At 45.5% G+C, this 25,042-nt stretch overlaps 1 protein-coding gene across 4 annotated transcripts in view; it reads right to left on the bottom strand.

The window, feature by feature from the left end:
• Positions 1–24,902, bottom strand: part of DDAH1 (dimethylarginine dimethylaminohydrolase 1) — a 125,060-nt gene extending 100,158 nt beyond the window's left edge. For 2 of the 4 annotated variants that reach the window (XM_081866149.1, XM_081866147.1), the window contains exons 1-2: positions 24,065–24,208; positions 17,865–17,961 (exon numbers count right to left, since the gene is read on the bottom strand). The gene's annotated coding sequence lies outside the window, so the exon portion shown is untranslated. Of the gene's footprint in view, positions 1–17,864; positions 17,962–24,064; positions 24,210–24,821 lie in introns of those variants that run through there. The other 2 variants (XM_081866148.1, XM_081866150.1) reach the window with 2 other exon arrangements.
• Positions 24,903–25,042: the final 140 nt, after the last annotated feature.

A 25,042-nucleotide genomic window follows, 5' to 3' on the forward strand; every position in this document is an offset into this window, starting at 1 on the left:
AAAATCCTGTATCAGTTGTAATACTCTTTTCGTACTAGATTCTGGCTCCTGCAGAGTCAAAACTAGGTCATCTGCAAAAGCTTTCAATTTGTATTGTTTCGCTCCGACCTGAATCCCTTCCACCAACCGGTCCCCTCTGATCAAGTTCAAGAGCACCTCCAGAACCGAAATGAATAACAAAGGGGAAATCGGGCAGCCTTGTCGTGTTCCTTTTTCAATTTTGAACTCTTCTGTAACCACATTGTTAACTATCAGTTTGGCCTTTTGTTCTGAATATATTGCGTCAATCCCATTCTCAAACCCCCGTCCCACTCCCATTTCATTCAAATTTCCCTTCATAAATTTCCAAGAAATATTGTCAAAGGCCTTCTCCGCATCTATGAAAATTAACACTGCTTTTGTATTTATGTCTGTTTGCAAAAGTTCCAAAACGTCAATAATGTTCCTAGTATTTGCAAACATATGTCTACCTGGGAGAAAGCCTGCCTGGTCTTTATGAATTACTTCATTAAGCACTCTTTTGAATCTACTTGCCAAAATGTCTGCAAATATTTTGTAATCCACATTCAAAAGGGAGATGGGACGATAGTTTTTGAGTTGTGTCTTTTCAGCTTCAGATTTTGGTATCAATGTGATAAAGGCTTCCTTCCACGATTCCGGCGCCTTCTTCCCTTCCATAATTTCATTACAGACCTCCATCATTGGTTGGGTCAGATAGTCTTTTAATGTCTTGTAATACTTGGAGGTCAAACCGTCTGGCCCTGGAGATTTGCCCAGTTGCATGTTCTGGATAGCTTGTTCAATCTCTTGTTGTGTTATTTTGTTGTTCAGGATTAATCTGTTTTTTTGTGACAACTTTGTTAATCCATTTCTTTCCAGAAATTGTTTAATCTCAACCTCATCTTGCGGCCCTTGAGTGTATAATTTTTTAAAGTATCTCTGGAAGCACTTTCTAATTTCCATGGGGTTCTGGATATTTCTTCCTTCAATTTCTAGGTTTGTAACTGTATTTAATTTCTGTCTCTTCTTCAACTGCCAAGCTAGCAGTTTTCCACATTTATTTGCCGATTCAAAAGTTTTTTGTTTCATTAATTTAATCTTCCATTCTATTTCTTGGTTTATCAATTTAGAATATTGGGCTTGATATAGTTTAATTTCTCTCAGAATCGGCTGTGACTTCGGGTTTGATCTTAATTTCTTCTCCAATTCTTTAATTTTCTGCAAAATCTTATCTTTCCTTTCATTTTGTGTTCTTTTCTTTACAGTGTTCTGTTGTATCAAGAACCCCCTCATCACAGCTTTGCTTGCGTCCCAGATAGTTCTTTTTTCCACCGTAGTGTTCATATTTATTTCAAAATAATCCTTCAAGGTTTTTTGGGCCTTTTTGAGAATCTCCTGATCTCTAAACAAGCTATCATTCATCTTCCATCTAAAGGAGCCGGTTGGCAATAGTGGGTTTTCCGATTTTTTAGCGGCTTCGCAAGACGAATTTCCCTATGGGCTTGCTTCGCAAGACGAAAGCCCATAGGGAAATCTCCGGGGACAGCGGGGAAGCGCAGCACCTGTCCTGAAGGCTTGCGGTGGGAGGTCCGGGAACAGAGGAGAAGGCACGCAGCGATTCTCCTCTGTTCCCGGGGCTTGCGGTGGGAGGAGGGTTTTTCCTCCCCACCGCCAACCTTCAGAACAGCCTTCTGAATGTTGGCGGTGGGGAGGAAAGCCCTCCTCCCACCACAAGCCTTCAGGACAGGTCCGGGAACAGAGGAGAAGGCACGCAGCGATTCTCCTCTGTTCCCGGGGCTTGCGGTGGGAGGAAGGTTTTCCTCCCCACCGCCAACATTCAGAAGGCTGTTCTGAAGGCTGGCGGTGGGAAGAAAAGCCCTTCTGCCACCTCCAGCCTTCAGAAGAGTTCCCCGCAGGGCTCCCCAAGCTGTGAATGTCTGCCCCGCGCGAGGGGCGCTCTGCTTAAGAGCGCCCCTCGTGCGGGGCAGCAGGCTGCTACCCGCAGCTTGGAGAGCCCTGCGGGGAAGTCCTGCAGGGCTCCCCAAGCTGCAGATGTCTGCCCCGCGCGAGGGGCGCTCTGCTTCAGAGCGTCCCTCGCACTGGGCAGCAGGCTGCTATCCGCAGCCTAGGCAGACCTGCACGAACTCTTCTGAAGGCTGGCGGCGGGAGAAGGGCTTTTCTTCCCACCGCCAGCCTTCAGAAGGCTGTTCTGAAGGCTGGCGGTGGGGAGAAAAGTCCTTCTCCCCCCGCCAGCCTTCAGAAGAGGTCCGGGGACAGACTGTCCCCGGATCTGGTCTGAAGGCGGTCTCCCTAGGAACGCATTAATTGATTTTCAATGCATTCCTATGGGAAACCGTGCTTCGCAAGACGAAAAACTCGCAAGAAGAAAAAACTCACGGAACGGATTAATTTCGTCTTGCGAGGCACCACTGTATTTGTATTATTATTTTATTATCCAGATGAAGACCCGCAGCATTTTGCTAAGATATTTGTGGAGCATATGTGTGGGGAGAGGAGAACTTCCCAATAACCAACGCCGAAAATGAGACAATCTTTTCGAACTTGTGCTCAGGCCTGGGAAGGAGGGCCTACTATGGGTGTAGATATGGCTGTACGGGCGCCATTTTGGAGGGGGAAATGACCACACTCTAAGACCCAGCCTTTCTCAGCCTTGGGTCCCCTGATGCTTTTGGCCTACAACTCCCATCATCCCTAGCTAGCAAGGCCAGAGCTCAGGGATGATGGGAGTTGTAGTCCAACAACATCTGGGGACCCAAGGTTGAGAAACACTGCGTCTAAGCCAAGAACCACAGGAAAGCTTTAAAATGGAAAGCTACAACACACACACACTTCAGAGTATTCCTCAAAACAACTGAATGCCAATGTTATCACCACAGGCCAGACGGTTGCTGCCGCCATGCCAACTTCCAGGAGCAGGCTGGCTCTCTAAGACCATTCCAAGGTGGCAAACCTACTCCTTGGACTCTGTGTCCCACTCGTAAAATAGAAACCATCGTGACTGACCACACAGAGCTCTTTTGTGGACAGATGTAAAGCCCTGTTTGGCAGTGCCATCTAAGCAGCGCTAGTGATCCTGCCTCCCTGAACAGCATCAGAGGCCGTGATTCTCTCTTTGGCTGCCACTGGGCCTTAAGAAATAAAGCCCCTCACATTCCAAATAGGGGACGGGATATTTCAGGGTAGTGGGGAGGAAGTTTCCAGCATTATTTAAAAGGGGGTCATTCCATGCCAAATTACCTGATTTTAATAGTCGACTGTGCTCTCACAACTCAGATTTTCTTCAAAATTTGAAATTTTCAAAAAATTCTCCTCCGCCCAATTTTGGACCAAAAAATCTTAAAGTATTATTTTGAGCTTATCTCATAGATATCTACACATAAATTTTTTTCTGAAGAAAATCTGAGTCGTGAGAGCACATGGCACCAGGTGATTTGGCATGGAATGACCAAAGAAGAACTTTGCTGTACCTCATACTATAGCAATGTTATCAACACAGGCCAAACAGTCTCCGTTTTATGAAGCAATGGAATGTGTGCCTTTGGCATGCGTACTTAGCACATAGTTTATTGCTTTTTATTTGCATACTGTTTATTACAGTAGAATAAGAGTTTGGATTTGATATCCCGCCTTTCACTCCCATTAAGGAGTCTCAAAGCGGCTTACAATCTCCTTTCCCTTCCTCTCCCACAACAAACACTCTGTGAGGTGAGTGAGGCTGAGAGACTGCAGAGAAGTGTGACTAGCCCAAGATCACCCAGCAGCTGCATGTGGAGGAGCGGGGACGCGAACCCAGTTCACCAGATTACAAGTCCACCACTCTTAACCACTACATCAGTAGTCAATCAGAGTGCATAATGAGAGTCATAGATGCCCCTTGCCCTCCCTAAATGATACCCATGGCTGGAGGGTGGGGAAAGGGCGCCTTTTCACTTATGTTTTGTTACCCTGGCAAGAAGACGGCAAATGCCTTGTCGTTTACTTATTGCCCCCACAGTGGGCATCCATTCATGCGTAGTTCCACCCTCTTTGAATCTTAGCCTGGAGCAAAACATCACCAACCTATATGGAGACTGTGCGTGAAATAAATCAGAAACATGAATGGACAGCAGGCAAGAGGATCACAGAGAGAAAGACAAAATGTGGGGATCCTTAGAGGGAGGCCGAGCCTCTAGAGAAAGATTGCAGTGGCGCCAGTACATTACAAAACATTGAGGAGCCAAGGAAAGAAAAGCATCTTCTAAGCCTCTTTTATATATAATCTGTTGGTGGATGGCATTTTCAGTTGGGCTTTTGTCACCCCTGACGCTGGTATTTGTGAATTGCTGGATTCTGAGAGGAGTTGTAGGAGGATACACTCTTAAAGGATTAAGTGGAAGATAATGGAAGGAGAAAAAAAAGTTTGGATGAGAAATGCCCTGTTTCTACTTTAAACAGGTCACAAAACTGTAATTTGACTCACAGTAAAAAAAGAGGGCAATCAAATATTTTGAAACAAATATACTGCAAAGTTTCCATCACAGTAAAGATAAACAATACCAGTCCATCCCTGGTGGAGATTTGAAGACTCGCTCCATGCTCTCCCTTTTTGTTCATCCTAGCTTTAGAACCATTAGCTACATCAAGGGAGCCCAAATTGGAAAACAAAACTACACGGCCAGGCTATTTGCTGATGATTTAATGATTTTGACACCTGGCCTGCCAAACACGGAAGCAGCAATACTTCGATTCCTCAGCAACTTTGCAACATTATCAGGTTTTCAAGTTAGCTTTTCAAAAACTGGAGCTTTATGCTTCAGTGTACCACCTAAGATCCCAGAAGTATTCGCAGAACTCACAGGCGTTGGACTCTGTCACACGAAGCTTAAGATATTTAAGAATTATCACAAGAAACCTTAACAGACTCTATTCACTATCCCCCTGTATGGCGAACAATTCTAAGAAATTTGAAGGGGAAAAATGGAGCAAACCCTCCCAGGCAGATCAGCAATGGTAAAAGTGAGGGTCTTATCAAAATTGCTGTTTCTATTCCAATCACTCCCAACTTGGATTCCACTCAAACAGATATGAAAGTGGCAGAAATGTGGGCCCCACCCCCCTGCAAAAGACCCAGAATAAATGCCAAAATTCTGTACCTCCTCACAGTGTAAGGAGGCTGGGTCATCCCAAAACTGAAGCTATATTTTATTGCTAACCAAGAAAGATGTAAAAAGGTAAAGGTAAAGGGACCCCTGACCATTAGGTCCAGTCGTGACCGACTCAGGTTGCGGCGCTAATCTTGTTTTACTGGCCGAGGGAGCCGGCGTACAGCTTCTGGGTCATGTGGCCAGCATGACTAAGCCGCTTCTGGCAAACCAGAGCAGCACACGGAAATGCCGTTTACCTTCCTGCCAGAGTGATACCTATTTATCTACTTGCATTTTGACATGCTTTCAAACTGCTAGGTTGGCAGGAGCAGGGACTGAGCAACGGGAGCTCACCCCGTCGCGGGGATTCGAACAGCCAACCTTCAGATCAGCAAATCCTAGGTTCTGTGGCTTAACCCACAGCGCCACCTGCATCCCTAAGTAAGATGTACCATCCCTTTTATTTTAGATCAGGCACGTCCAACTCCCAAGAGATTGTGATATACTCCCAGTAAAAAAAAACTGAAAGTGATTACTCATTGTCATTGGAGGGAGGAGGCGCATGCGTGGGGATTGCCCAGAGTTGTTGAGCTTTTTGGGGAGGACTCAAGAGTGGTCTACCTTTTTGGGGGGAGGGGGGAGGATTGCCCAGACTTCTTGAGATTTTTTTAGGGTAGAGGGCCCACAGTTGTTCAGTTTTCTTTGGGGAGGGATCAATAAGGATCCTGAGATCTATCAGGATCACAAGGGGATCTACCAGTAGATCGCGATCCACCTGTTGTACATGCCTGTTTTAGATGATGCTACAAAACAATTGGAAAGAGAACCGAGCAAGGAAATTCCAACCTCCGCATATCCCTTCTTAAAGCAAAAAAATTAAAACTGGCCTAAAAATTTGAAAACGAATTCATACAAACCAAGCTTAATACCTGGAAAGAGAAGGCAGGAATCCTAACTACAGCCCACGGACATCCATCTACTCCCACAACACTTCATGACAATCTGATGCGACCAGATGGAGGGTCTATTTATTTGTATTGTTTGCTATTCCTATGATCCTTGTTTACAAAATCCAGTAAGAAGTTATTCGAGGGGGGAAAGGGCAAGCAACCGATAAGTGGTGTGTCAGCTAAGATGGCCAACAGTATATCCTTTCAGATGGAATTACCAAAGTAGGAGAAAGGGGGGGGGGGGGAGAGAGAGAGAGAGAGAGAGAGAGAGAGAGAGAGAGAGAGAGAGAGGGAGAAATATCCTATAGCAAAGCTATGTGTCTCCAAAAAAGGGGGGTCATTAAAATTTGGCAGTTTCTCAGAAGAACAATGTGCTGCACTCATGTGTTCAGTATGTGGTACTATTACTAATCTGCTGCGATTCAGGATGCATAATAGTCAAAATTGCAAACAGTATCATCCTAAGAGTTCAAAATGTGAAATAAAAAAAGAGAGGAGAGAAAAAACTCTCAGTAAAAGGAAGGCATGGTACTCAAGGATGTAGCTGACTCCAACGGGCAAATTCTTTGCCATCCCATCTTCCGAGTCCTAGAAATACAGTTGACCTCGGCTAATAAATTTCCCTAAAACCTAGACATACTCTTGGCCTTAATCCCAAATTCACATAAGAAGCCATTTCATAGGCAAGAGTCTTATTTATACTTACTTGACTCCTGTAATATTTTATCTGAGGTGGCACTTTCAGCAAACCCCCACTACTGAATGAACTGCCTCTTTTACTTTAAAGTTTTTTTTGGGGGGGGGGGTGTTTTTTTTAAAAAAAGCTAATCTAGTAAAATCCCATAAATATCAGGAGGCTTTAGTTCCCTACATTCAGATGGGAAAAAGACTGAAGAGAAACCACATTAGCATTAAAATAATGGTAGCATCCAGACGGAGGCTGACAAAGCATTCATTTTTTACATCTCCTGTCATCATGCCAGCTGTCCCTGACTCTATCGAGATGCAGAGCCTTCAAAAAGAATGAGAAATTCAGGGAAGAGGAAACTGCTAAGTCCGAAAGATTACAGACACACTTTTTTATCCAGCTTCAAGAGGCCTCCTGGTCCCCATCTCTACCCTCAACTGCACTACAACCTCGCCACCCAATATTAATTATTTTCTATCCTATTTCATGAGGAATGTATTTGTAACATTTTAACCTGCAATGCAAACTAGTCAAGTATCTATATAATCCAAAGATTGCTCCTACTACTTTTGCTTTATGGCTAGTAAGAGATCTAATAAATAGTATTCCAGTAATAAAATTAAATAATAATCGGTGTCTCCTCTCATCCAAAGCCGCCACCCCAGCAAACACACTTGGTGGCTCTTTCCAGGTGACACAGTTCAATATGGCCACCTAAGCATTGCATTCTGTAAGAAGTTGGCCCTTTTCCACAGAAATAGATATAACGGAACTCCCCTATCCAAATCTCTTGGGTGTGTGCACTTTTGTTATGCATATTCAGTGTGAAGAAAACAAAGGATCATAGGCTCGCTGCCCTGTGGAAGTAAGGAAAAGGTGAGTAAGACAACAAAATGAATATCCACATGGCTCTGAGTTTGTAGGAGTCCAGTATATAGAAGGCTGCGTATCAGGCAAAAGCATCAACTTGGAATCTGAAAGCCATGAATCATAGAGGGTTGAGCTGCAGATCATAACTGGTGATGGACCTGGGAATCGGGGATGGGAATTGGGGGAGAAGGCCAAGAGCAAAGCTCAGTAAGCTGCAGAGTTGGAGGGACAGAGATGGAGGAGTACCCACATCCTCTAGCATTCAATTTAGTGCTTACTAAGCAGGTATGTAAGTAGTGCTGAATTTACCTGTATTTACTAAGTAGTGCTTATGGAGTAGGGCTTATTGGAATTAAGACTAAAAAGATTTGTTACCATTCTGCTGGTTCAAGTCATATAAAGTTCAAGTGGTATGAACCACAACGACATGAGATTCAGTCCAGTGATGTCCCCCCCATACCTGTGCATTACTTTTCAAAATGGCACCAACATTGACCCCTCCCTCGCCATTGCAGAGTTTAAATCTTTAATCTATTCCGGCGTTTGAGTGTTACTGTTCTTGAATGATTCCGCTCAACACTGGTTGCAGGGCAACTCGAAACATTCAAGGTGCCTTGAAATCAGTGGGAAGAACAAAGACGCTTATTTCCTCTATAGGGGAGTGATTATTCTGTGGTAGCAGAAGACAATTCACAGGGTTTTCTGGGGACAGCTGAAAGTCAGCAACACTTCTACCTAGCTTGTTCCTTTACCCCCATCATTCCGGTGGTTATGCAGGTATGCAGGAATAATATTTGGACATTAGCTCTGTGCTCCATTAGGTTTAAGGGTTGCTATTCTGACTGCCTCCTAAACAGGATATATTAAGGAGACAGAGAGGAATTTCCTCTTACTGCATCCTCGATCCAGCCCTTCTGAACACTATTGCACCTACTCTAACAACATTCTAGCCTTTTCTCTTGTGTCAACAGTTCAAGCTTCATATATAGGACTGAGTTGCTATTTTTCTTAAAAGGAAGCTTTTCCACCAGCTAATATTAACAGCAATGTTTTCCCGAATTAAGGAAGAAGAAGAAAGTCAATGGAACCATTTTATATTTTTAAAACATTCCCCTCCAGAGCCCACAAGCCAAACAGTACAGCATTGTGCTAGCACATGGAACCGGCTATAAACAGACTGTCTGCCTTTGCTGTTAAGCTGAGAAAAGTCAGCATAAAAGGTGGACAAGGAAATCTGTACGTTACACATTTGCTGTTTACAAGGCATATGTTGAAAAAGTTTTGCCAGTAAAACAAGATGACATTTTTTTCCGATCTGGGATCGTTCCCTTGCCATTGCAGAGCCTAGAATTATATATCCAACACGTTCTGAAAATGCAAACCCTTTCTAATTTAAGTTATGTCAGTTACCACCAGGTATAGACAGTATTTACTTATCTCCCCGTTACCTGGCATGAAAGGGCAATATCACTTCTCATGCTGCCTTCAGTTTTCTATACACCACAAAGTGCTGTATTCCAGCAAGGGAGATTGCTGGAACAGCAAACACCCTACAATTAAAAAGAGAGGTAGGCAAAAAGACAGTGCTGGAGGTGAAGAAGCAAAACCGAAAGAAAGGTCAAAAGTGTAATGGCATATAAAAGTCAACTGCTCTACAGGCGGATAGCTTTGCGTCAATTCATAATTTTATTGTATACCTAACAGACGCAGGAGCTGGATTTTTACTGTTTGCTGGAGGAAATACTTGTCAGTAAGTATCCTGGATAATTTAATGTTCTGGCACAATGTTAACACTTCACACTAGGAATCTCGGCTTCTCTAACTATATTAAATAACTATGTTAATGCAGTATTTGAAGGTGCTTCCTGGCACAGTCTTTACCTTATGCCAGGAATGGGGAACTGGTGAACCCCCAAATGTTATCGGATTGCAATGTCTACTGTTCCTGACAACTGGCCTTGCTTCTTGGAGTTGATGAGAGTTGAGAGTCCAGAAAACATCTAGAGGCCACAGGTTCTGCATCTCTACCATGTGCTATTGACAATACTGATAAGAAAAAACAACACCTTTCCGAAACAACACAAAAAATGCCCATGGAACATGGCCATGCTTTCTTTCCATTACTATCGGCGGTGGCATACGTACCGACAAACATTTCTACCACAGTCTTACTGCACTTCCTGCTTATGCGTCCCAGAGCTATTATGAAAGTGTCTAGACATGTCCAAATATGTAGAATCCAGTCTCTTTTCTGTGATCCTAGGGAAACTGCTTAGCACTTTATGGTATAATCTAGGAAGCCAGATGCGGCCAGGAATCCCTCACAGGGAAACCACCGTTGACGTTGCCACGATAAAACAAAAAAGGCTCCTTAAGCAAGCACTGCGGATGAATGGATTTTACGTCACCAGTATAAAAGCCGGTCATCTTCCACAATTAAAGATGTAGTTACACCCCACAAGCTGCATAACATGGAAATGTACTTTTATTCCCAGGGATGTGTGATCTACACTGCTTTAAAATTCTGGCTGGCTCAACAGGACATCCTTTGCTGAAGTTGGCTTGGGCTGACAAAGCAGGATGTCAAAGTAAGAATTATGCATTGCACATGCCGCTATAGAATCACAGAACTGTAGGGTTGGAAGGGGCAGGGGTTGAGGTTGTTTTTTGGAGAGCACAGTTCCAAACCTTGCTCTTCTCTTTTCTAAAATCTGTTTCTAGTCTCATGGAGAAATAAAAGAATTAGGAAATTTCACTCCTCCCACCGGCCCGAACCCATCACTCCACTCCGTTTAGATGAACCAGGAACATCAGGTATGAAATAACATCAAGTTTTGGAAACCAGTTGTGCTAAGAGGTTAGCTTCACATGCCACCATTTGCTTTATTCACAAGCGTGTAATATTGGGGCGGGCAGGTCCTTGTGCATTCCTAAATAGAAACGCTGGGTCAACCATCACTCTTAAAGCACATGCATGATTTCTTGGCTGCCAGCAAGTCTTCCCTATCGGTAGGAAAAGATGACATCGTGTCTGCTTACATTTTCTCCTTCTCAAAGGCTTTTCCTCCCAGGAACACAAAACTGCCTAAATGTGGAGGTCCCATGACATTGTAAATGCCCACTCTTCCGCAGGAAGGCCTTATCTCCAAGAGCAATGCCATGCGTGGCTAAGGATGGACAGGATGTCAAACAGAAACTGATATAGACGACTTTGCAAGGAAGAAGAACAGAGAGTGACTGTCGATAATTTCCTGGAGCGAAAAGACTTCCAGCCACGATGGGGTCCCTCATCCCGAAGCACCAAGTGGTGACTTGCATGTGTGAATGTGACATCAGAAAGCAAATGACACAGAATAAACACTCATATCATCTCACCAGCATCTGACACGCTCAGCGAATTTCAGTGGGCTCAGTTCATGAAGGAAGAAAAGTCAAGAGATTGCTGTGCATTTGTGACCTACAGATTTTGCACATTATATATGACTTGGAAGAGAATGCAGCTGTGCAGCTGACACAGTCACCTGCTTCTCACACAACATCCAAAAGGGAATTCTTGCCTCTCTCCTGTAGTAATATGTGTGGACTGGGCACCAGATGTGACTACTGAGCATGTATCTCACTGTGAGCAAGTGGGACTTCGGTACATCGAACTCCGTTAAGATTTAATGCAGAATGATTTCTGCTTATAGTACAGTAACGCGCGTAGAAGTTTGCATTTTTATTATTATTATTTCAGAGTCAGAACACAGTTATCTGCATTCCAAAAGTGAGAGGGCTTAAACCTTTTAAAGGACTGTGAATGTTAGCACAAATTAATGGAACTCATTGCAACAGGATGTAGTATCAGCCATTTGTTTTAACTTTGCAAGGCAATTAGAGAAATGGATGGAGGGGGGGAAGCTGAGAAGCAAGTACAGAGGCATTGAGCCCACAGCCAGTAGGGGGATGAATTATGAAATTTAGTCAGTCAGTCAGTCAGTCAGTCAGTTAGTTAGTTGCCAGGCTTCCTGGAAAGGAAGGTAAAGGGACCCCTGACCATTAGGTCCAGTCATGGCCGACTCTGGGGTTGCGGCGCTCATCTTGCTTTATTGGCTGAGGGAGCCGGTGTACAGCTTCCGGGTCATGTGGCCAGCATGACTAAGCCGCTTCTGGCGAACCAGAGCAGCGCACAGAAACGCCATTTACCTTCCTGCCAGAGCAATACCTATTTATCTACTTGCACTTGGATGTGCTTTCGAACTGCTAGGTTGGCAGGAGCAGGGACCAAACAACGAGAGCTCATCCCGTTGTGGGGATTCGAACCGCCAACCTTCTGATCGGCAAGTCCTAGGCTCTGTGGTTTAACCCACAGCACCACCCGAGTCCCTCGGAAAGGAAGGTACTGAAGTATAAAATACAAGCTTCTAAGTGATTTCTGCTTCAGTCTGTGATGGGAGAAGCTGCACTGACAGCAACATCCCTTTTCTTTTTGAAATAAGGTTACTTCCCCCCCCCAAAAAAGGTGATATGTGCATCTCCTTCCAAAACGTTTGTTGAACCCATTGCCCATATCAAAAGAAATACAGCAAATTAACAGACACAGTCATAAGTGACATCCAGTTTTGTGCAAGTGGACTTCCATTTGCATAATGGGACTTAATAGCTTATTCAGTAGAGAATGAGACTCTTCATCTCAGGATCATGGGTACGAGCCCCATGTTGGACAAAAGATTCCTGGACTGCAGGGGGTTGGACTAGATTTCCCAAACTTGGGTCTCCAGCTGTTTTTGGACTACAATTCCCATCATCCCTGACCACTGGTCTTGATAGCTAGGGGTGATAGGAGTTGTAATCCAAAAACAGTTAGAGACCCAAGTTTGGGAACCAGGGACTAGATGAACCTCAGGGTCCCTTCCAACTCTTACGATTCTACAATTCCCTTTGCCTCTTTCCCCTGCGCTTAAACTCTGCTGCTGGGGACAATACAGTGGTACTTCTGGTTACGAACTTAGTTTGTTCCAGAGGTCCGTTCTTAAGCCGAAACCGTTCATAACCCAAGGCGCGCTTTCGCTAATGGCACCTCCCGCTGCTGCTGTGCTGCCGGTGTACGACTTCCGCTCGCATCCTGGGGCAAAGTTCGCAACCGGGAGCATCTACTTCCGGGTTAGCGGAACTCGTAACCCGCCGTGTTCGCAAGGAGGACGGTACGTAACACGAGGTTCCACTGTATTGCTATGCTAAGGTGTCATGGAAAGAGCTTAGGCAAGGATCAGCTACTCTACAATCACTACACCCAGCATGACAACATAAGGAGGACTACATATTTAGTTTATCTGCACATGGTTTATACTCTCACTGAAATAAGACCGGAAGGCACAATTTAAATATTAATTTAAATGGGGGTCTTTGTGGTCGGTGTGTGTGTTGAAAAAAATCATTCGTCAATAAGTCAGGTATGTTGACCCCAAGGTTTCCTGGAATGCCTCCATGAATATAAGAGTGACATCATGTCTGTTCACTTGTCTCCTGTTGATAAATTAGCCAAACCACATAGGTAAGAGGAGCTTTTTTCTGAATTAGGACAGCAGCAGTTTGATCATCCTATATGTTTGTTCAGTCGACTGCTTGAGTGACCAAATTCTATTTGTAGTCATTGTGACAATGAAAGCTATGTCAGTTTTGGTGACATCTGCGTCAGTGGATTCCCTCCCCCCTTCCTGACTGGAACTTATATGGCCTGGGACAAAAACTAGCTCATAGGATATGAGGTCAGCACAATCCTCTGGAAATTTCTCCACCAATATGTGGACCTCCATGTTCAGTGAGATGTATGCTTCTGCATTCCAGTTCCTGGAAATGAGGGACCAGATATGAGGTAGCTAACCTTTTTTGAGCCAAGAGCCACATTGTCCCATAGACTATGTCTGTAAATTACCTTGAGACGTACATGTAAAAGCACTTTCCCAGCTTTGGGAAGGAGTGGGGGAGGGGTTTCCAGGACCCTGCCAGCACCCCGTGCTTCCTTCCTAAAGCCCAGCACCACACGTAGCCAGCTTTGGGAAAGCAACATGAGGGCTGGTGTGCAGTGGCGTAGCGTGGGGGGTGCAGGGGGGGCCGGCCGCACCGGGCGCAACATCTGGGGTTAGGGCAAATCCACGGGTTAGGGGGCGCAAATCCACGGGTTAGGGGGCGCAAATTACTTGCCTTGCCCCGGGTGCTGACAACCCACGCTACGCCACTGCTGGTGTGTGTGTGTGTGTGTGTGTGTGTGTGTGTGTGTGTGTTCACTTTTGGTCTTGTTCCCAACACAGCCTCCACGAGGCAGTGTGTGGCCCACAAGTTCCCTGTTGAAGTACCCTTGCAACCCACTTGGCATGAAAAGTTGGACCGCTCTGTTCCACATGGACCTCCATTGATCATCATCCCAGGCTATACTGATGTGGAAGCACAAGACTAGTTCTCTGCCAGTTTTGACGCAGTTAAGTTATCCCACAAAATATGAATGAATGTATTTCTCAATCTTGAAAGAGCTTTATTGGTTCCCACTTTCTTTTCAGGCACAATTCGCGATGCTGGCTCTTAAACTTTAACATACTAAATGGCATTGGTAAAAGGTAAAGGTAAAGGACCCCTGGACAATTAAGTCCAGTCAAAGGCAACTATGGGGTTGTGGCACTCATCTCGTTTTTCAGACCAAGGGAGCCATTGTTGTCCGCAGACAGCTTTCCAGGTTACGTGGCCAGCATGACGAAACCGCTTCTGGCACAACAGAAGCCAGAGCGCACGGAAATGCCATTTACCTTCCCGCCACAGTGGTATCTACTGGATCTACTTGCACCGGCGTACTTCCGAACTGCTAGGTTGGCAGGAGCTGGGATAGAGCAACGGGAGCTCACCCCATCTCATGGATTTAAACCGCCAACCTTCTGATTGGCAAGCCCAAGAGGCTCAGTGGTTTAGACCACAGTGCCACCTGCTCCCAATAAAATGGCACCGGACCAAGGACTTGATCACCAATTAATACTGGCACTTGAGGCCCTTCTCTGAGTTCTCCCACGTCCCAAGTTAGGCAGGTGTTACCAGAAAAAGTACCTAGTTTTTAAACTCCTTTCCTAGAGAAGTTCACCTGGAGCCTTTCACTGGGCACCAAACCGAAACCATCCTAGTTTACTGAATTTATAGTTGACAGCATAGCTTTTAAGGCATTTTTTCCTATTGCTCTATTTTTTAGTTGCTGTTTTTAGTACAGTTATGTATTGCTTTTATAATCTATCCAGTGGATTCTATGAATACGAAGAAAGGATAAAGGGGGGGAGGGGGAACGTCTATATAAATAACATTGACACAAGTAATAATTTTATTAGAGCTAGAATTATTCTCAGACTTTCAGCTTTGACTAACTTCCACATTCTTCGGATTGCAATATTAAATCTAAAATTCACGCAGACCTCTTTCCGCACAAGGGGTGCTCATTAATTCTTTGCTCTGGCTATGTGGCTTTTATTTTGCGAGCAGGCGGTCACCTAAGTTACATGGTGATATTTTGCTCTTTGAATGGATGACTGAAGCTTACCTAGCGTGCTGGATCTTTTGTTCTTTTTCACCCCATCTCTCCTATTGTTTGCCATGGCCTTGTTGTTCCGTCATGTGTAAAATTAGATTCTAAGCTCCTTGGAGAAAGGACAGTACCTTTCTCGCTTTGTTCTCTAAATGCCTAACACGCTTTTGGGTCATATAGAAGTGGGGAAAATATTAATGTAAGCATTATATGAACTTCAGGAGATGAAGAAAACATTTAGATATAGCACATTGCAAGAACCTTTAAGGAAAAATACTAGAAAATGAGTACTGGAGCTGGCAACTAGCTCACATATTCAACAGCAAAGGACGAAATAATCTGGCATCCTGACTGCAAGTAAAATCTGTTAACAGGTTTGCAGCAGTTATGTGCAAAATGTAGAGAAGAAAAGTATGCTTCCACTTCCATTTTCCAAGCCCCAACAGTGACTTTTTGAAGAGTCAAATTAAAATTCAGTGTGCACTCTCCTGGTGTTTTACCTTTGTTCAAAGCAATTTAGGACCAAGATACTATTTAGGCTCATTGTATTAATGGTTTTGAATCACTCGCAATCATGCATATTTTCTCCAACATCAGACTGCATCATGGAATTTGTAGTTTTGCAACGCATCTGATGACACAATGGCATTAACAAGTTCAGATCCAAGCCACTGAGTCATTCTTGAGCAAACATGATTGACTTTGGTATAAAACAGGACAGAGGGATTTGGTGAGATGGTAGGAGATAGTTTGGTGCAAAAGGGTTCAATGATCATGAGAAGGCAACTATCACAAGAACACCTTCTGTCACAGGTAAAAGCATAACAGAAACGTGCATTACAGGAACACGTGGCCAGCTGCACACTTGCTGCTATACAGGGGCACAACCTTGGGGCTCAGCTATGTTCCCCTCGCAAAAAATATTTGGGGGGCGCAGGTCCTCCAATACCTCGAATGATGGGGGGGGGAGAGGAGGCCAAGTGTGGAGCCAAGCGTGGCACGGCTTCCGTGGCCAGCTCCTCCTCCTCCTCCTGATGTGAAAGGAGGCCCCAGCTGTTCCTGAAGCTGCCACATGATGTCGCATACATGACGTCACTCTGACATGCGTGACATCATGCATATGCACCATATGTGCTCTGCCGGCCCCCCAATCTTCAGCACCTCCTCTGCTGCTATACATGTTGCAGTCTTTACTGATTGCTACCAAGCCATGAAGAGGACAGCCAGTTTGTTTCCTGGCCTCTGCAGCCTAATGGGCATAACAAAAGTTCAACACAAAGTTATGCATACTGCAAGCTCGCTGAACTGATCTGTGATCTGATCGATATTTACTGTTTGCTATTTGTTTTAGAATTGGTTCATTGTTTATTGTGTTCATGATTATAGTCCTCAACATATGCTGTGATATTGTTTCCACTGCGGGATTTATTTTAACAAAGAGGGAGCTAAAAGTACCCTAGATAAAATAAGGCATAATAATAAAGGGAAAGGACCACACATTCCATATGCTGCTTCCTTCTGCAAATAACCATGCGAAACAATTACGTCATTAACACCATGCATGGACTCAGCCCTTATTTGCCTCTACATCCTTGGCTGCTGCTCACAAATGCACTAGATTATCTCTCCACACACACCAGCCATCATCAGCCCTGGCATATCTTTCTGCATATAGAAGCTTTGCCTGTGGCAAGTATGGGGGAGATGAAAGCATGAATCACCCTTTTGCTTTTCATGTTCCCAATGTCTTTAATGAAAGGGGAACTTGAACATCTGCCACAGACAGATCACACATCTTTTTACAGGGAAGAAGCCTGAATTCCTCCTTCACACATCAACCTGAAGTGCAGAAGACTAAGAATGCTCCCGCTTCCTTTCAAACCCTCTGCATAATGCACAAAGCCACATCCCAAGGAAGCATGTTACTTGCACATTGGAGCTAAATTGAAACTAGATCATACTGAGGCTGTAACTAAAATTTAGCAGTTATAGCAGAACTCATTTTGTGTTTCCTTTGCATTTATTTGGTCTCTTGATTTCGTGTCAGCTGGTTCTGGTGATTTGAGTCTTGCACGCTTGTGTCCAACTGACGGGGATATCCAAATTATTAGAAAAGTTCCCAAGGACCTGGAGCTCTGAAACTTGGCACATATGTAATCCAAAGCTAAAAACGCTATTCCGTCAAAACAGAGGGCTCAAAAGTTCACCCCAAATGGTTAAGGAACTTCTTGACAACAAAGAAGCTGAATATTTGGCACTCGGGTTGCCCAAAACATGCAGATTACTCAAAAAGTCCAAAAGGGAGACAACTGCAAGGGTCTTCCTGGAAATGAGGGATAAAACTGTTCTCCCCAAATAGCTAAGACGCTTCTAGGCACTCAAGAAAGTCGAAACTTGGTGTGTATATTCTTAGTAGCAGCTAGGAACAGAATGCTACTTTCATTAATGAGTAAATGTGTATAAGAACAGGGTAGGTGTTTCAATTAAGATTGTCATGCTATGCAGTAAAAAAATGCTCATATCAAATGTAATTGCATCACCATCGCCCAGCTATGCTCCTTCTATCTGATTTCAGAAGAGTTTCAGAACACAGAAACACACATCAGACAGAAATTCCCATGCCAGAACTTGTGATAAGGAAGTCAATAACCTTTCAAAAAGCTGAGTAGTCTCACCTTCTTGTTTAGCTTGCAATTGTCCCTCCAATGTCCCTCGTTATCCAGTCATTTACGGGTTATTAAAAGTTCACAGGTCAGTCACAATAGCCTTCTCCTGTTCAGATGAAAAACAGCATAAAGATTTCATGAGGTGTTTTTTTCACCGCCACACATAAATGTTTTCACCGCCACATGAAAATGTTTTGTCTGTTCTGGCTCTTAGAAATCTGCGTTTATTTTTATTTGGATTCCACATTATTGGTAAAAAGTTGCACGATTTAGTACATATTTTCTTCACATCCAATATATGGTTCAGGGCTGATTAGGGCTTGGCTTAGCCTCTGAAGTGGTTTGAAATGCCAGCACCATCTGCACTGGTTACAATAAAAAGTGAGTATTGTTGAGCATGTACCAAGGACCTTTTCCTCACCACTAAGTAACCACAACCACATTAGGGGATGGGGCTTCTTCTAGGAAAAGCAACATAGCTTTCCCTGCTCAAGCCCCTGCACCTCTTCGATTTGAAATGAAACATTTTTCAACATCCACCTTCAGTCCTGAACCCCCAATTCTGAATAACGCCAGGGTAACTGTTAGATTTCCACACTCCCCCTCTTTAATTCTCTGAAGAAAAATAAGCAAATGAGACAGGAAGTTCCAGAAGGCTCTGTAGGTAAGATGAACCATGAGATCTGCAAAGATACAGCAGAAGAAGAAAGGAGAGGCACAGGAATGAAAGAACATCTTTATTCCCAGGGACTGAAAAAGCACCCAGAACCTGTTCTTAGCAGGCCTTGTTTATACAGATGTAGCACAAGGAATGTAGACTTGTCTATTTGTTCCTGAAGAATACTGCGTTAACTTTGTGCAAACCAAGGAAGCAAAAACCTGAAACCACTTGAACATTAAACACTGAGGTCATACTTCAGTTCCGCTGTCTTCTCTATGCATTTCCATGTTCAGCTGGCCCCCTCCCCAGCTTTTCACCTCCCTTGTGAGTCACAGAACCAAGACATTTACTACTGAAGGGATGATTTAGGGCTGCAGGAACCAGTGGTCTGGCAAAGGCAGCAGGAGAGGCCCATTCAAAGGTAAGCGCAAACATTAAATGCAGAAAAGTGTAGGGCTGAGGGAAGAAACCCAAAGTCGAGAAAAGGAGAAGAATGAAAGACATAGGAAGGAGAAACTCGAATCTGGAAACGTTAAAGAACACCACAAAAGGTGTTTCCATTGAGCAAAAGCTTTCCTAAGAGAACATTTAGACACCAGCCTTTGGACATGTCTGCCATCCATCTCCATTCTCAATATATATTTTCAGGGCATTCATGCAATAGATGCTCCTTGGTTGAGTTACTGTCCCTAAATGAACACAGGAAACTCAGATGACCCAGCAGGGCACAATAGGGTCAAGTTCTGCTCTCTCCCATTGTAGCCTGTACTAGAAGTTCAAGCTTCAATTCCTGGCATGTCAAGGAAGGGGCAACTTTATCTGATAGTTTCTGAAGTCCACATGCCATAATGCTGTGTTTATGCTGTGGTCAGCTCCTGCTGCTGATGTTGCCATGTCTTTGCAAGCTACTCCAGGAAGTCAGTGCAGCACAGCAGAAACCCACAGCACACAACACTGCCTCATGAGCCCTGGCTGACCAAGAAGACCGGCTGGAATTCTGGTTTCCGCCTCCAGCCAAAGCATCATAAAGCTGGCATGCAACTGGTGCTAGCAAGCCAAACATTCGGATTTCCTTCCATGACGAGAATTGTGAATTATTATTTGGGGAAGAGGGGTTTGTGTGGAGGGGCAAAGTCACCTTCATGCTATAGGCGCAAAGATGTTCTGTGTTGAACTTCTGAAATCTATTTAAAGTCTGTTCTCAAGAAGAGTACAGTTAATCTGTGGGCCTTCAAATGGTAGTAGATTGCAACTCCCATCACTGGTATGCTGACTGGGGCTGATGGGAGTCTAGCACAGGGTTTCCCAAACTTGTGTCTCCAGCTGTTTTTGGATTATAGTTCCCATCATCCCTGACCACTGGTCCTGCTAGCTAGGGATGATGGGAGTTGTAGTCCAAAAACAGCTGGAGGCCCAAGGGTGGCGAACTCTGGTCTGGCAGGATCTGGAGGGCCACAGATTAGTCATCCCTATACTATGGGATGGAGGAGAAGAAGCAAAGAGGCAAGAAGTGACTGGGCTCATGGGAGATAAATGTAGGAATAGATGGGAGAAGGATTGAGGAAGAAGAAACATTGATGGAGATCGCCCACTGCCTCAGGATAACAAGGCCCGGGATGTGGAAGAGAAGAAAAACCACCCCTCCAACTGATTGGTTCCTACAATTGCAGATCCTGCCCCTCTCACAATTCAGTGAAGCAGTATTTGCTCCATTGATCAAGGAGAATATTGAAGGGCTGGTCTTGAATTCACCATGCATGGCCTGTGGCAGCACCTGTAGTTGCAGCTAAATCGCCTCAGGAACCACTGCTATAGAAGCCCTGGCATATGCTTACAATACACAAATGCAAGGCTTTTCCTCGGGCAGAAATGTTCAGATCAAAACAGAATGCAATTGATTGTGTTCAATATTGCCTCCTGTCTGGGAGGAATTGTACGGCTTTCATTTAGAAACAAACAGAATCATTCTAGTCTTCTTTTACACTCTTTCCCTCTGTGGGACAAACCCCCTTAATGACATAACGGCAATCAGCAATCTTGAAGGAAAATATATATACATATATGCTATCCTAATGTGTGTCTAGAGAGAAGCAGATTCATTCTCTAAGGCACAGACTGCAGAAAAGACTGCAACAGAAAAGCATCTGAGAAATGCTCACAGGGAAATCTGAATTCAAAAGTCATTCACGTAGCTGTGGGATTCAACTCCTTAAAATTCAGCTCAGGACTGTAAAATGGCACGAATTCGCCCCTGCTTTAGAGGCTCCCAATGGGACCGTGTGAAGTGTGTGGGTTTGATATCACATTTACTGGGATAGAGCCAGGGGGCAAACCAAGAGGGAAAGAAATTATGAGCTCTCTTAGGGGAAGAAAATATGTGGGAATAGTTTTGGTAAGGCGAGCTTTATCAGTTTTATCTTGTCTTTCCTTTCACTCTCATCCCATCCTGCTGCCATGTAAAGGATTCTCCTGGAAGAGTGCCCTTAGACCTGGAGCTCCCAGGAGTTCCTTTGGTGTAAGGGATGCTTGAATGATCATTGACTAGGGTGAAAACCAACCCTGCCAGGTAATATGGCCATCAAACCTGTAGCTCCGCAAACTGAGCCAGAGGAAACTCAGGCTGTTATCTTGACATCCTTGGGATTCACAAAAACAGGAGCCAAACAGTCCCATTCATTGTCTTTTGAGCTGCAAGCCCACACACTTTATCCAGTCGCCTGGAGCCAAGCATCCAGGTTCAGAGCCAAGTTTACGCCAAGAAGCCACAGCAGCGAAAATGCAATGCTTCATTAAGGAGGTTATAAACCCAGGACCAAGAAAGGGCAATTGAAAAAGGGCCAGCAGTGTAGAGTTAATTTTGGGAAGTCAGGTACAGAATAGAAAATAACAGAACTAGATTGCTCCCGCCCTAATACTAACTAATCATTAAGATTAGCTACTGAACCGACAAGCTGTATCCAGGCACATGCGGGTTTTGCAACTGGGGGCCTTCAAACCAAAGCTAGATACCATCTTTTATTACAAAAAGGCCTATATTTCCTGTAGCCAATCAGGACCTAGGGACATATTTTCACAGCACTAGAGGGTCTATATCTTGGTGCACCATGCAGTCATTTCTGCAGTTACAGTGACCTTGACACAGTGTTGCAAAACAGATGCTCACAGGAGACAATATGAAACGAGTTAACAGCGCTACAATTCCAAGCACCCACAACAACCCACAGTTCCCAGGATACTCCGGGGAAAATGGATTGTGCAGACGTGGCAAAAGAGCATCGAAAGGAAACCTTGAGGGTAGAGCGCCAGGCTAGCAGATGTGGGAGCGAAAGGACCCATGTGCCACTGCGCATGTAGGACTGCACCAGCTTCCGGGAATGCAGCTTCCCAGTTCTTAAGCAAATGAATAGGATGTGCAGGTAAGAGTCTCAGGCCAGACTTCAGTAAAAGGCTTGGAAAGTGCTGCTCTATGGATTGAACAGAGCCAACAAATAGATTGTGCTGGCAACCAAATGATCTAAGAGAGGTGCACCAAAGTGCCACAGAGAAAATACTGGGGCCTACTCTCGGATTCTCTGCGGTTGTGTACGGCCCTGGAAACAGGCCTTAGCACCCTCCGTAATATTGCAAGGCTTCCCCAGATGCACCTCTCAGGTTGGCCACCGCTTGGCCAGTGACCTTATCTATAGCGATGCTCCCATGCGCCTCCTCTTGGTCGCATGTGAAGCCAGTCTGGCAATTTTAGAATCTATGCCTTTTAACTTAACCTTAAGAAAGGAAGTTAAACTACCACACTCCTAGCCACCCACCTCTGGCCAGTAAGGACTGCCAAATCCAGCCGAAGATGCCTGCATGGCTCATCTATCTCTCCCTCTCCCCCCCACCTCAAGCATCCCCTGCCAAGGATGCCAACTTTAATAAAATATTCGGGGGGGGGGGAGGCCTCAGGTAATCCATCCTCCACATTAATTGATCACACACACACACACACACACAGCCTACTATTAACTTTGCCCCACCATTCGAATATTTTATTGGGTGGGGTGAGTGCGGCAAAAGGACCTCGTCCTCTAGGAGTTGGTTCCTATGTCCCCTGCAGGAAGGGCCCCGGGGTACCAAGTCCTTAACCCAGTTTGCTGTTGGCTTAGCAAAGCGAGGCAGAGCGCACGCGGGGAGGATCTTCGACGGCGCGGAAGGGAGGAAAAACCCCTCTCTAGGAAAGGCTCGGGACACGTGCCCAGAGATTCCCGAGTGATCCGGATCTCTGGAACGCTGCAGGGTCAGCGACCCCAAATGAGCTCGCCTTGCTAAAAGGAGAGCCGGACGCGCCTTACGCCTACCCTTTTAGCTACATCATCGTCCTCCTCCTGCGGGGTGGGGGGTGGCTAGCGGATGACGACACTCCTCAAGACTTTCACCAAATATGGATCGGGGTTGGAAACCTCGGGAGTTTGTTTAGCTCGCGCCGGAAATCACTTTGGCAATTATCTCCTCTCTCTCTCTCCATCCACCCCAAGCCCCCACCTCTGCTACGTCGGTTTCCCAAAGCAAAGGCCAGGCAGCAAGGGAAGGGATCCGATCCCACCACCCCGGCTGCAGAGGGCAAAGAGAGAGAGGGGTGGGGTGGGGGGAAACCCCACTCTCCCGAGCAGTGACGAGGCAGCTTCCCTGGCTGCCCCACTCAGCACTTTCTGCCTGACACCCGACGAGGAGCAAATGGGAGGCGGCGCCACTACACACCTCGGCTCCTCTCCGACCCCCACGCACCCCTCCCATCGGTTACGACAGGCGTGGGGTTTTGATTTTTTTTTTCGGGGGGGGGGGGAAGCCACGAGCTACTGAAACAAGTTTTCTCCCTTTCCGGTGAACAGTCACTGGGGAACGCAATCGTCGTTAACCCTGGACTCAATTCCTTTTTAGACAGATGGTTAGCTCATATTGTCTTCTGATGGGGTGGGGATAGAGGGATGGAGAATTCCCTCCTGAAGGATGCACAAAAAGACTACCCCAACCCCGTGTTTATTCCTCCTCCTTTTTTTGAGGGGGGGGGGAGGTGTCTAGAGCTAGTCAGAAAATACTCCCATATTTGAAAGAGCCGGAAGGGACGATGAGGACCATCGAGAGTCCAAGCCCCCTGCAATGTGGGGCTCGAACCCACGGCCTTGAGATTAAGGGCCTCATGCTGTACCATCTGAGCTACATGTGTAGTCCTTTAGTCGAAGGGGAGAGACAGGGAAACCGTATATGTGCGTGGAAACTGCTTCTGCAAGCTGGTGCTTCAACCCGCCTTCCCCCCCCCCCCGAGGACACAGGGCTCCATTATATTGGTTCTACCTCCCTGGCTGCAGAGACACCCAACCCCTTTTCCCTTGGAAAAAAAACACCTAACAACAACAGCCACTCTGTCATTTCTGAAGTTCCCTGCAGGATTTAACAAAGCTGCTTATTATCCCTCGAACATTGCCCCCAACTTCTCACTTAGACTCACACTCGCACCCCCACCCCACCCCACCCCCCCTCCAATTAGGACCCAGGAGCAGCAACAACTTACCCTGGAAACACGCTCCCAGCCCCTCTGAAACGCCTCCCTGTGTGCGGACCCGGCGACGAGCCGTCTGGGTTTGCCCTGCTCCAAAGCAGCAGCGGGGCTGGCGAGGGGTCCGCTCCCCTCCCCGCCACGGGCCACCCTCTGTGCGTCGAATAGCGCATATAAGACACAACCCGTATGGCCATGGGAGGCGGCCAGGTCGATCACATTGCTTTCCCCCCCTACGCATCGCCTCCAACAACCTCTCTCCCCCCCCCACCCCCCGCCCCCCACTGCTACATGGTCTCTCTGCTTGGGAGCAGCACGTTTCTGTGGTTGGAAATCAGACGGCGCGGACGGAATCGATAGTTGCTTTATTAAAAGTTAAGCGCAGCAACAACCCCCCCCTTTCCCCTCCCCAGGGGAATAAGATATCCAGCAAGGGATATTTCTTCTAAGTTATGTATTTGTCACTAACAGGCCAGCAAAGCCACAATGCAATTCCTCCTAAACCATAATAGGTAGATTGCGTGAAGGATGGGGGGGGGGGGAGAAAAGGGGGGTGTAGAGAGGAGAAGAAAAACACCCCACCAAGAATTCCGAAGAATTTCCTGCCCTGGGAACAAAAGTGAAGTCTATATTTAACAACATCTGAAGCTGTCAAGAATGCTTTGTGGTTGGGTAACAGTGCAGAAAAATGTGGAAAATGCGGACTACTGCTCGACCAAATATGGAAATATTGTTACGTCTGGTGTCTGAATCGCCATCTGGAAATACTTACGGCGATGAAGGAGGGTTGAAAGACGCCACAACAGAAGCTAGGAACACCTCTGTGTCGTCGTCGTGCCCTCCACGATAATAATAATAAAAAAAACCCAAATCCTAAAACCAGAGAAGATGCATTAGGAAAGAAACTTAACCGAAGAGGAAAATACTATAAGCAAACAAACAAACCCCAAAAACCCATAAACAACAGGCTTGCAAAGGAAGGCGTGTTCTGAA

Source organism: Podarcis erhardii, assembly GCF_964252035.2.
Source record: "Podarcis erhardii genome assembly, chromosome: 6".
Classification (NCBI taxonomy): Eukaryota; Metazoa; Chordata; class Lepidosauria; order Squamata; family Lacertidae; genus Podarcis; species Podarcis erhardii.